A 12,708-nucleotide genomic window follows, 5' to 3' on the forward strand; every position below is an offset into this window, starting at 1 on the left:
ATGGGCATCAGCTACAACATTATCCTTCTATGGATGGTATAATATATCAACAGCAAAAATTTTCAACAACTTTAGCCACCATCTCCACCGCAAATTTAGCTCCTTCTACTTGAAGATGTATTGGAGGCTCTTATGATCTGTAAAGACATCAACATGAACGAACGCCATATAAGTAATGCCTCCAAATATTGAGTGCATGCATAACTGCAGCCAACTCTAGATCATGGGTCAGATAGTTCTTCACATGCTTCCTCAACTGTCTCAAAGCATACGCAATTACCTTACTATGTTGCATCAAAAAATATCCTAACCCGACGACCGAAGCGTCACAATAGACTGCATAGCCCTCTGAACCTTTTGGAAGTGTTAGAACTGGTACTGATGTCAATCTGTCCTTCAACTCTTGGAAACTTCACTCGCAAGCATCTGTCCACTGGAACTTAGCTGCTTTTTATGTCAGCATCATTAATGGTGCTGAAACAGAAGAGAAACCCTCTACGAATCTCCTATAATAACCTTCTAACCCCAGAAAATTGTGAACTTCTATCGGAGTTGTAGGCCTAGGCCAAGTCTTCACGACGTCTATCTTCTGCGTATCAACTTTGTTGCTTTCGTCTAATACAACGTAGCCTAAGAATGCCACAGAGTTCAACCAGAACTCACACTTGGAGAACTTCACATATAACTTACGATCCTAAAGTACTTGGAGCACTGCTCGCAAATAATTTACATGCTTCGCTTCGAGCGTGAATAAACCAGGATCTCATCAATAAATACAATCACAAACAGATCTAAGAACAGCCTGAATATGTTGTTCTTCAAGTCTATAAATTTTGTCGGAGCATTGTCAGCCCGAAAGACATCGCAAGGAACTCAAAGTGACCATATTTGGTCCTGAAAGCTTTCTTTCGAGGTATCCTTCTCCCGAACTTTAACCTAATGGTACCGGACCTCAAATCTATGTTCGAGAAACATTTGACGCCCTGCAACTGATCGAATAAGTCATCAATCATCAAGAGCGGATACTTATTCTTTATAGTCACCTTGTTCAGCTGCCGATAATCTATACACATTCTCAGCGAGCCGTCTTTCTTTCTCATGAATAATACCGGTGCACCCCACAGTGAAGTACTGGGTCTGATAAAGCCTTTCTTGCGAAAATCCCTCAGTTGTTCCTTCAATTCCTTTAGCTAGGAAGGAGCCATTCTATAAGGAGGAATCGATATCAGCTGCGTATCTGGAAGTACATCTATGGCAAAGTCAATCTCTTGCTCTGGTGGAATACGTGGAAGCTCGTCTGGAAACACATCTGGAAACTCACTAACCACTGGAACAGACTGAAGAGTCGGCGGCTTTACATTTGCATCTCTAACTTGGACAATATGATAAATACAACCCTTAATAATCATCTTCTTCGCCTTGAGATAGGAAATAAACCTACCTCTCGGTGTTACCACATTACCCTTCCTATCACGACCCAATCGGAGGGCCATGACGGGCACCCGGAGCTAACCCACCGGGCACCTCTCATCGTACATTCACATTCACATCTAGGGGATCCACATGGCCTATTAACAATTCTATGCCTCAATAATGCCATTTTCAACGGCTAAAACACCTTTATATCAACGTCAACAACTATGCCCATATACATAGACACAAGCCGACGAGGCTAACAATGTAATATACCAAAATATGAGTCGACAAGGAAAAAGACAGCTACTATACATGACTATCTACGAGCCTCTAAGAAGAGAATGAAACATCATCATAAGGACGGGACAGGGCCCCGCCATGCCCATATATACACAAAAGAATAGTACCAACAGTTGCAGCTCTGAATCAAATGAAGCTCCTCTATGCAGTCTCTGAACAAGCAGTCTATGGGTCAAGTCTATCTCCCTGTCCACCAGCGGGCATGACGCAGCGTCCACAAACAAAAGGACGTCAGTACGGATAATGTACTGAGTTTGTAAAGCATAATCAATAACATAATAGAAGCATGAAAGATAACATAAGAAAGAAGAGTCATGGGGTAATAGAGCTATTTATACCTCTAGCGACTTTCATCATATTTACTTACCCTTTTTCTAATGGGAACCTTCCATTACATACGCATATACATATAGTAGTATCATACCCGACTATAGAGGTTCGGTGTCTTACGTACCCGACCATAACAAGGTTCGGTGTCTCGCGTACCCGACCATAACAAGGTTCGGTGTTATACGTACCTGGCCTTACCAAGGCTTAGTGTTATCCGAACGCAACTGCAGTAGTGCGCGCGCGATAGATATCGTACCCGGCCATATAAGCTCAGTTTTCTTAATAATCATACTTAGATATATACATGCATATACATAGGAGTACATAAGTATCATCAACATCATCATCGTCATCGTCATTTTCATTATACCTTTCTTTAAAAGATCAACTATCATAAGATGGGACTAATAGTGTCATGGGAATACCAAGAACTGTGAGCTTTAATGATTCTAGGAAATGAAGTAATCATGGAAGACGTCATGGAATTCATGTGAAGGTATATGACAAATGGGAACTGTCACGCCCCGAATCATGGCCTGGGCGTAATACGGCACTCGGTGCCTGATTACATGTGACCGAGCGAACCATATGGCTTGCTGAATCATCATGAGGCATACATGAGCGGAAATATAACGTGAAATGCTTGATGAACCTTTGTAAAAGATAGTAAGTCATAATATTAAACATAAGTACTTGGTTAAGTCATGAATGCGGACAATATCATAAATGAGCCAAACCGGCTAACCAACTCTGGAAGTCTAACATGACACTTGTCTTGTCTAGTCTATGAAACCTCTAACAAAAGTCTGATCATGAAAACATACTCGCTGGGACAAGGCCCCCAGCATACCTATAACTGCAAAGCTAAATAAAGAAAGACAATGTCTAAACCCCGAATGAGATGAGGCTCACCAATAAGCTAGTACGTGCAGATCCTAATGAGCAGAGGCGTTATCCTGTAAATCCATATCTGCATCGTGAAATGCAGGCCCCCGGGCAATAAAAGGGGACGTCAGCACATTGAATGTACTGGTATGTAAAGCAACTGAATGAAATAAATGTGGCACATGGAAGTAACATGATAAGAGCGGAAACTGAAACTGAAACCTGGTAATGAACATGAGTATCCGACATGAACATGAATGCATATATAACATGAGTAAAAGCATTTTAAGTTGGGAGAGCATTAATATAACCGACATGTAATCACCACGTTAACACGTGGCATCTGATTTCTGCCCGACCAGCTAAGCCATCTTATACCTTGCCGGGATACAAGACATGAACATGACATGAATAGATCCAAATCCCTCAATGGGGAAAAATATAAAGGTATCATCCTAACTGGGCGGAACGATCCTTATCCTACGGTGGCAAACATAGTTTCAGGCTGTCTAAGCCTTCTCGGTAATCTGTGCAACTCTCAAAAATATGAACATGATATAGTTGGCTAAGAGGCCCATGAATTTCATAAAACATGACTTGTATTAAACATGAGTATCTTGTATCATAGCATGGATATTATAATATAATATAATTGTATGAAAACTTGTAGACATGTAAGATATTCATGAAAATAAGAATTACATTTAATAACTTGCATGTAGGAACCCATGGAATGCAAAGTATGGGTTTTCATGGATTACGGATAGATTCTCAATAACCAAAAGGGACTATTAAGAATACAATAACGAAGTAATCATACAATTATAGTATATCATGGGACATGTACTTAGGGTTATCATGAACATGGCTAAAACCCTAGTTTTGATGTAACTTGTATGATCATGGAAGAACGTGGCGTGTGAAAGAAAAAAGATATTCTCACACGTGGATAGAAACCTTACATACCTGGTAATACTCCAAAACTTGAATTAAAGACTTGAACTTTGAAGAAGATTTCTAAAATCTTGATTCTTGAACCTTAAGATGGGTTTTCTTGAAAACCTTAGGTTAGGAATGATGTATTCTTGATTATTAATCATGGGTACATATTAGAATTAACTTGGAATGACTTAGAATGGCTTACCTTAGAGTATCTTGAGTTTGGGAGAGAAGAATTTCGTCCTTAGGGTTTGGGAGAATGAAAAATGGGAACAAAATAAGACCATACCCATTCTAAATGAGTTTTCTGCCAAAAACGGTCAATGTGTGTCCTAGGATGTACGGGTCGTACTTGAAAGTACATCCAACACTCCTTGGGCGTACATTAGGTGAAATTTCCAGTGAAGATTTAGCTCTGCCACCCTATAGTAAAATGGCCATAACTCTTTGTACGGATGTTCGTTTGACCTCTACAATATACCATTGGAAAGGTATTTCAAATATCCACAACTTTCAAGAAGCTCATTTTCTCAAATTACTAACGCAATTTCTCGAAAACTGGTTATGAATAAAGGCTGTCTCAGATTTAGACGGATTTAGAAGGCCTTAAGGACTTCACTTTTTGATTTGACTTCAAAACGACTATCTATCGCCAGAAATCATCCCGAAGGGATTCATATAACTAGCATGTCATTATAATACTAATATTACCCATTAGGACCTAACTCGAACTTACTGGATGTTACCGATATTGTTTAGTATGAGAGTACGAGGTGTTACAATATCTCCCTCTTGGGATCATTCGTCCTCGAATGATGGGCCGTGGTTAAGATTGGGAATGGACCTGGCTTGAATACACGAACATGAAGGAACATAACATGAAACATGGGACATGAAATGACATAATTACATGCAAATATAAATACTGAAGCTTGAGACATGAGTGGTGGATACATGACATGAGAGTGAAACATGGACATGACATGACATGGACTATGGGAATTTACCTTGAGCGTCCTCTGCTTGCTCTTCGAACAAATAAGGGTATCTGGATTTCATATCCTCTTCTGCTTCCCATGTAGCCTCTTTAACTTTCTGACTCCTCCACAGGACTTTAACTGAGGCTACTTCCTTAGTTCTCAACTTGCGAACCTGACGGTCAAGAATAGCTACGGGAATCTCCTTATAAGTCAAACCGTCCTTAATCGTTATAGTGTCAGCAGGAACAACTAACAACGGGTCTCCCACACACTTCCTCAACATGGACACAGGGAACACTGGATGTACAACAGCCAACTCTTGGGGCAACTCAAGTTCATAAGCTACTAGACTGACCTTTCGTGAAATTCTGTAAGGTCCAATATATAGGGCTGGGCGTTCGGTATTCGGTTCGGTATTTTCAAAGTTCGGGTTCAGTAATTCAAAGCATATACCAAATACCGAACTTTCAAACTTCGCTTCGGTAATCGGTAAATCAAACTTCGGTTCGGTACGGTATTCGGTAATACCATATTGAAGTCGAAGTCCACTGTATTAGAATGCAAGTATACTATGCAAGGGTCAATGTAATTAGTAACAACAATACAACATATTCTTAAAATAAATTGGGCGTAAATTGTATACCAAACTAGACAAAAGTTCCGTAATGAAGACATTCTAGTTAGATCTTTAAAAATCCTTAAGTTATTTCAATAACAAACGACAACCCCAAAAAGTAGCTACTTATAAATTCTTAGTCCAAGATCTCATAAGTCATAATACAGCAGCTTCCAACAACAAAAGAATAACAGTGTAGATAATTTTCAAAGCAAAAGAGCGAAATTGTGAAGATGTTGTACACTTTATCGCCTAATCGTCCTTAAACGGAAGCTCTAGTTGTGCACTCCAATTTACCATCTACGACTATGAAAGAAACCAATTGGAGGCTTTTCCTTTGGATGCTTGGAGCCATAGTGATCAACAAGTTGGTTTTGATTTGCTAGTGCATAAGAAAAACAAAACAAACTTGCTTAATTGAAAGCCTCATAAATCCAACAAAGACCATTGCATGCCTTGAGAAAAGGAGTACAAGACATATGTTGACAATTCAACATAGAACATGTAGCATTTGATTAAACCTAGTGCAACTATAAAGCAAGTTTTAATCATTTGTGGTACAAACTTTTTCCCGATCTAAACATGTAATATGACGGACCTAAAATACAAATCGCTTATAGCTCTTGAACGCAAAATCCGCAAGGCACCGAAGCCTAATTAAATGTAAATCAAATGCCTAACAAGATTCACTACTTGAACATAACAGGTAACACATGAATGAACTAGCAAAGACACGTATATTAATGTTGTTAAGCTTCTTAAAGACTCGAGAAGATAATGAGTTTTTTCACTAATACGCGTTCTGCCTACATGATCAGCACTAGAACAAGTACTCACAGATAACTAGCAAGAAAATGAACATGTTCTCTATTCTGGGGAGACAATGCGCATAGCGTATATTTTGGCAAAATGGACGACCTACATTACCGCATTCAACCATGCTTTAGAATATTAGAACACATGCCAAGAGAAGTTAGAGAGCCGTTAAAGTGAAAGATACAAACACCTGACTAGTGAATTAGGCAATGCCATGCAGTTGTCAGCTTTTGTTATGGAAGTTACATTTACCTTGTAATATTTTGTAATCTTGACACTTTTAACTAATAACCATTGAAGATTACTTTTTTTAGATGACATAATGTAGAGAAATAGGATCATTATGGGAATGCCAAACTTCAAAAACTCTGCAAATGCATGTTGCCTATTTCACAAAATACTCGAGCAACATACAACTAGGGCACAAGCTTAAAACTAAATTCAAATTTCATCATAAATTACTCCATAAGTAAATAAATAATAAAGTCTCAAGGCTTGGAAAACTATGCAGCCACTGAGTGGCAACTGTTTTTCCATGATTATGCAGCTGAGCTGCAAGGACTTTAATTTCTAAACTAGCATAATCGCAAAACATCAAAAGTTGTATGTCGATTTTGTATAGTTAAGGCAGATGAAGAAATTAAGAAATTCAAGCTGAAACTACTAAGGACAAAGGAAAACAACCTGCAGTTACTAATGAGCAAGACACAGGTAAAGGAAATCATAATCCAAGGCAGTCAAAGTTTAAACAAGCAAGTTATCGAAAATAGAAATCATGTTATTAAGGTGTTGGATAGTGGAAAGCTGGTTGGCAATGTTAAAGACTTATACAAATGGCAAACTAACAAGGGGAAGAAGCAGGTTAAGGATAATGAAAATTCTCAACAGGTGGTTGGGCCATCAGTAAAAGAAACAAATGGCAAGAAGGATGCTAATGGGGCTGATCAGTGATCATAAGCAGCAGCAGTCGGCATTATCAAAAGTTAAAAGTACTGGTGGAGAAATGAAAAATGAACATTTTAACTCTAACATGGACACATTTTAACACTTGAAGTGAGGGGAGAAATGAAAAATGAAAATTCAGAGCCTAATACCTGAGGCATCTTGCGATTACAAATCAAGAACAAGGGAATCTTTTGAGCTATCAGCCATATCTAAAAAGAATTTAAAATGTGTCAACAATTAAACTAAGTAAAAAAATATAAAAATAAAATACAAAAACTGAAAAACATACCAAGTTCAAGTTTCATAAGTTCATTAAAATCTTCTTCAACATTTATGGGATAAGGCTCATTTCGACGCCAATCTTGAAGACAAATAACAGCTTGCACCAATTTTGGAGTCAAAGAACTCCTAAACGAATCAAGAATACAGCCCCCGGTGCCAAAGGCACATTCCGATGCCACACTAGAAATTGGAATTGCCAACACATCACGAGCCATCTCGGAAAGAATTTTATATCTAGGAGAATAAGCTTTCCAACATGACAAGATATCAAAATTGTCCTCATCATCATTCGGCTCTAGTTCTTCACTAAGATACTTTTCCAACTCTGACTTACCACCCAAACCTGTACCATCTTGTTTGTTCCTCTTCATTTGGATCCTATTTCTCACTTTTGTTGATTTTGTGCTAGTGTTAGAGCTAGATGAATCCGATGTCTGACTCGATAAATCAGAGAGAGAAGATGATCGAGATGCATTAGAGAATTTTGCTACATACTCTTCAAACATAGATTTCATGTAAGTCACCACTTCATCTTTTATTTCACTCCCCTTTTCATCTCCAAACATATCCTCAAGTGCGCGCCAACATACTCAAGTTTGTTACGAGGATCTAAGGTAGAGGCAATAAAAAGCACTTTATTCATTTTTTCGAGAGCACCCCAATACTTGACAAACTTTTCTTTCATTTTTCTCCCATTTTTGCCAAAGAAGGATCATCGTCTTCCATACACTCTCTTAAATGATTGTGAAGCTCAACTATATCTTCAAAGTGACCATTAGAAGTGACATAGAGTGAACCTGAAACCTTCTCAGTTAGATCATAAAACCTTTTAAGAAATATTACCATATTTCTCACCTTTTGCCAATCATCACTTTCAAGTACACCGCAACACTTCCATCTTCACAAACATGAGTAGCAAGATAAGTTGACAATCCACCATCTTCAAGATCAAACCTATCAAATGCACTCTCAAAATTTTGTGCGGCATCCAACATCAAGTAGGTCGAATTCCACCGGGTTGAAACTTCTAAACATAATGACTTCTTACTGTCTATGTTTTTTAGTTCACAACATTCCGCAAATTTTCTAATCCTTGCTGGAGATTGTCTAACATATTTCACCATTTGCCTAACACGTTTGATAGATGGACCAACTTCTTTCATGCCATCTTGCACAATAAGATTCAAAATGTGAGCCATACATCTCACGTGAAGATGGTTACCACATTTCATGTTAGATCCCCAATTAACCATTTGTTTGTGTAACTCTTTCACCATGACATCATTAGAAGAAGCATTATCTACAGTTATAGTGATTATTTTCTCCAATTTTCAATCAAGCAAACACTTACTAATACAACGGGCCATTTCGTCACCCGTACGACTAGTAACAACCTGAAAGTTTAAAATTCGTTTATGCAAGAGCCAATCACTATCAATAAAGTGTATTGTCAAACACATATAATTTATTCTCTGTATAGAAGTCCATGTGTCTGTGGTTAGACAAACTCTCGGTGATGTTTCTTTCAAATACTTCATAAACTTTTGTCTCTCTTCACCAAAAACTACATAACAATCCCTAGTCACTGTTCTACGGGAGGGAACTCGGAATAAAGGTTGGGTTTTTTCATAAACTTCTTAAAACCTTCCTTTTCAACAAAACGAAAAGGAAGCTCATCAGGATTAACATCTCAACTAAAGCCCTTCGAGATACCTCTTGATCAAAAGTCCAAGTTGCCCCATCACCCGTTTCACCTTCTAATGGAAAGTTTAAATTTGATTGTTTGTACTTAGAATTGGAAGTGTTAACCTTATTTGGATTTTTAGGACAAGTTTTCAAATGTTTATTCAGTCCACTTGTTCCATTTTTAGTTGCATCAGCTAAGAGAACTTTACCACAATACTTGCACTTTGCTTTATTAATTCCATCTTCTATGAGCTCATCATAATGCAGCCAAGCAGCAGATCTTGGTTCTATAGCTTTCCTCTTCACAGTCATTGGATGTTGTTCAACTTCCGTGTTGAATCAAGAGACTCGAAGAGGTGCGCTTCACCGACATTGGTTGTTCGACTTGTTTCATCTTCCATCTAAACATAGAAGAGATTACAAATGTTATAAGACATAAATTGCAAGGGATTAAGTATCATTTCTACTTAACATAACATGGTCACTTTATTTTACTTGTTTTCTGCTTGCTGCAAAAAATGTCATGTAGGCCAACAGGATGAATCCTTAATCCAAACTAGTGAATACAACATACATGGACGAACCCCCAAGTTAAATCAATTCAAAATTATTATCAATCATCTAATACACACACAATCGGAAGCTTACTTCCGTGTTAAACATCTAAATGAGTAAATTTGAATTCCATTACGGCTATCGATGACCAATTAGGAAAACAAATTAATCAAAAAAGAAGGATATTTTCCCCCAAGTCTCAGGCTTAACAGAATAACTTATTTTCTTTAATTTAAGTTTTCTCACCCGAAAGCAAATCCCAACTGATCACACCCAAAAAAGAAAAAAGACAAAAAAAAGGAGAAAATCTTCAACCCGTTTAATTTCCCGAAACGAAGAGACAATTTTAACAAATATCTTTCTTTCTTTCTCTCCCAAATACTACTGCTATGGATACTATCCATTCATATCTTTCTCTCCCAAAAACAACAACAATGAAGCATTGGAAGTGTAAAACAAAATCAAAAAAATACAATACGGAAGCTATTAAAGAAGCTTAAATTAATGAATCTCACCATTGTTTTCTCCTTGAGGAAGGAATGAGAAAAACCTAATGTGAGCTGGTCAAGTTTAGACTCGTTAAACACGTCAGAAACCAACCCAACACCAGTAATCGACTTCAAAACGTTGTCATTCATGCAAATAATGCCAGCGCCTTCTTGACCACGGTGTTGAAGCGCATGGAGGGCTAAAATCTAAATAGCAAAGTCTAAAAGCTTCAGAGTCACCATAGATACCAACAACACCACATTCTTCACGGGGTTTTTCGTCATCATCAAAATAGGAATTGAAAGAATGGGTTAAAGGGGTGTTCGGGTTGGGTTTGGAAGATGAAACGATATCGGTTAAGGGGTTTTTGGAGGCTGAGATGATCCCGTTTTTGGAGGCTGAGATGATACGATGTCGGTTAAGGGGTTTTTGGGAGATTTTGTGTGAAGTGAACTGATCGATGAGACGATGAAGGTGAAGTGTTAGGGTCTTAGGGATTACAGTGTTAGTACTTAGTATTGGGATTTTTACGGATTTGGCTATTGGATTTTTGGATTTCAATGGACTTGAAATGTTTTTACAATGGGCCTTTAGCCCCTTACTCCTTTAGGGTGTACAGTATTGGTATTAATTTCGGTATTTGGTATTTACCGAATTACCAAATGGTATAATTGTAAATACCGAATACCGAAACCGAAATACTAAATTTTATATTTTAGTACCGAATACCGAACCGAAAATTGAATTACCGAAATACCGAAATAGCCAGTTCGGTTCGGTAATTCGATTTTCGGTATTTTATGCCCAGCCCTACCAATATATCTGGGACTAAGCTTCCCTTTCTTCCCAAATCTCATAACACCCTTCATAGGTGAGACTTTAAGGAACACCCAATCATTAACTTGAAACTCTAAGTCCCTTCGCCCTCACGTCCGTGTAAGACTTCGGTGTCTACGGCGAAGCTTTCAAATGCTCTTGAATCAACTTGACTTTCTCCGTCACGATCGACCAAATGCGGCGGCCCCTAACAACTCTGCTTCACTGACTTCGAACCAACCAATTAGTGACCCTACACCTTCGCCCATACAGAGCTTCAAATGGTGCCATCCCAATACTAGCATGATAACTGTTATTATAAGAAAACTCAATGAGAGGCAAGTGGTCATCCCAATTACCTTTGAAATCTAAGACGCATGCTCTTAATATGTCCTCCATAGTTTGAATAGTACGCTCTGCCTGGCCATCGTACATCTGCGGATGAAAAGCTGTGCTAAGGTTCACCTTGGTACCCAATCCTTTCTAAAAGGATTTCCAGAAGTTCATTGTGAACTGAGCACCAAGATCTGAAATAATAGACACTGGGGTCCCATGCAATCTGACAATTTCATTAATATATAAATTGGCGTAACTCTCTGCTGAATCCGTGGTCTTGACTGGCAAAATGTGCGCCGACTTAGTAAGACGGTCAATAATCACCCAAATAGAGTCATGTCTTCTAGCTAAACGAGGTAGACCTGATACAAAGTCCATATTGATCATTTCCCATTTCCAGACAGGAATATCAATATTCTGAGCCAAAGTTTCCCAAGCCTCTGGTGTTCGGCTTTCACTTGCTGACAATTCTGACACTTAGCTATAAAATCTGCTACATTCTTCTTCATGTCATTCCACCAATAAATCTCCTTAAGATCATGGTACATCTTAGTGGAACTTGGGTGAATGGAATACCTGGAGTTATGAGCTTCTGACATAATTCTCTCTCTGAGCCCATCTACACCTGGAACACATAATCTACCACGGTATCTCAAGGTACCATCATCTCCCCCTTGTTTAAAAGCCGTCGTCTTATGCTTGTGAATCCCCTCTCCCAGCTGCAACAAGTAGGGATCACTAAACTGTTTGTCTTTGACTTCAACCACTAAGGAGGAAAGAGCTCTATTCTGAACAACCACACCGCCATTCTCGAAGTCAAAAAGTCAAATTCCAAGACTAGCCAAACGATGAACTTCCTTGGTCATAACTCTCTTATCTGCATCAATGTGGGCTAAACTCCCCATGGAATGCCGACTAAGAGCATCGGCTACAACATTCGCTTTCGCCGAATGATAGAGAATATTCATATCATAATCTTTAAGAAATTCGAGTCATCTCCTCTGCCTAAGATTCAGCTCCCTTTGCTTGAAAGATATCTTTACGCGAGGCTTTTATGATGCGGAAAATGTCAACATGCACTCCATACAAATAATGAAGCCTTATGTTAAGTGCAAAAACTACAGCTGCCAACTTTAGGTCATGCGTCGGATAATTTTTTTCGTGAACCTTGAGCTGACGAGATGCATAAGCTACAACCTTACCATGTTGCATTAAGACACATCTGAGACCCACTCCTGAAGCATCACAATAAACTACGAACCCTCCGGTTCCCTCTGGCAGCGCCAAAACTGGAGCAGAAGTCAATCTCTTTGTCAA

This window comes from Lycium ferocissimum, chromosome 7 (assembly GCF_029784015.1).
Source record: "Lycium ferocissimum isolate CSIRO_LF1 chromosome 7, AGI_CSIRO_Lferr_CH_V1, whole genome shotgun sequence".
NCBI classification, from domain to species: Eukaryota; Viridiplantae; Streptophyta; class Magnoliopsida; order Solanales; family Solanaceae; genus Lycium; species Lycium ferocissimum.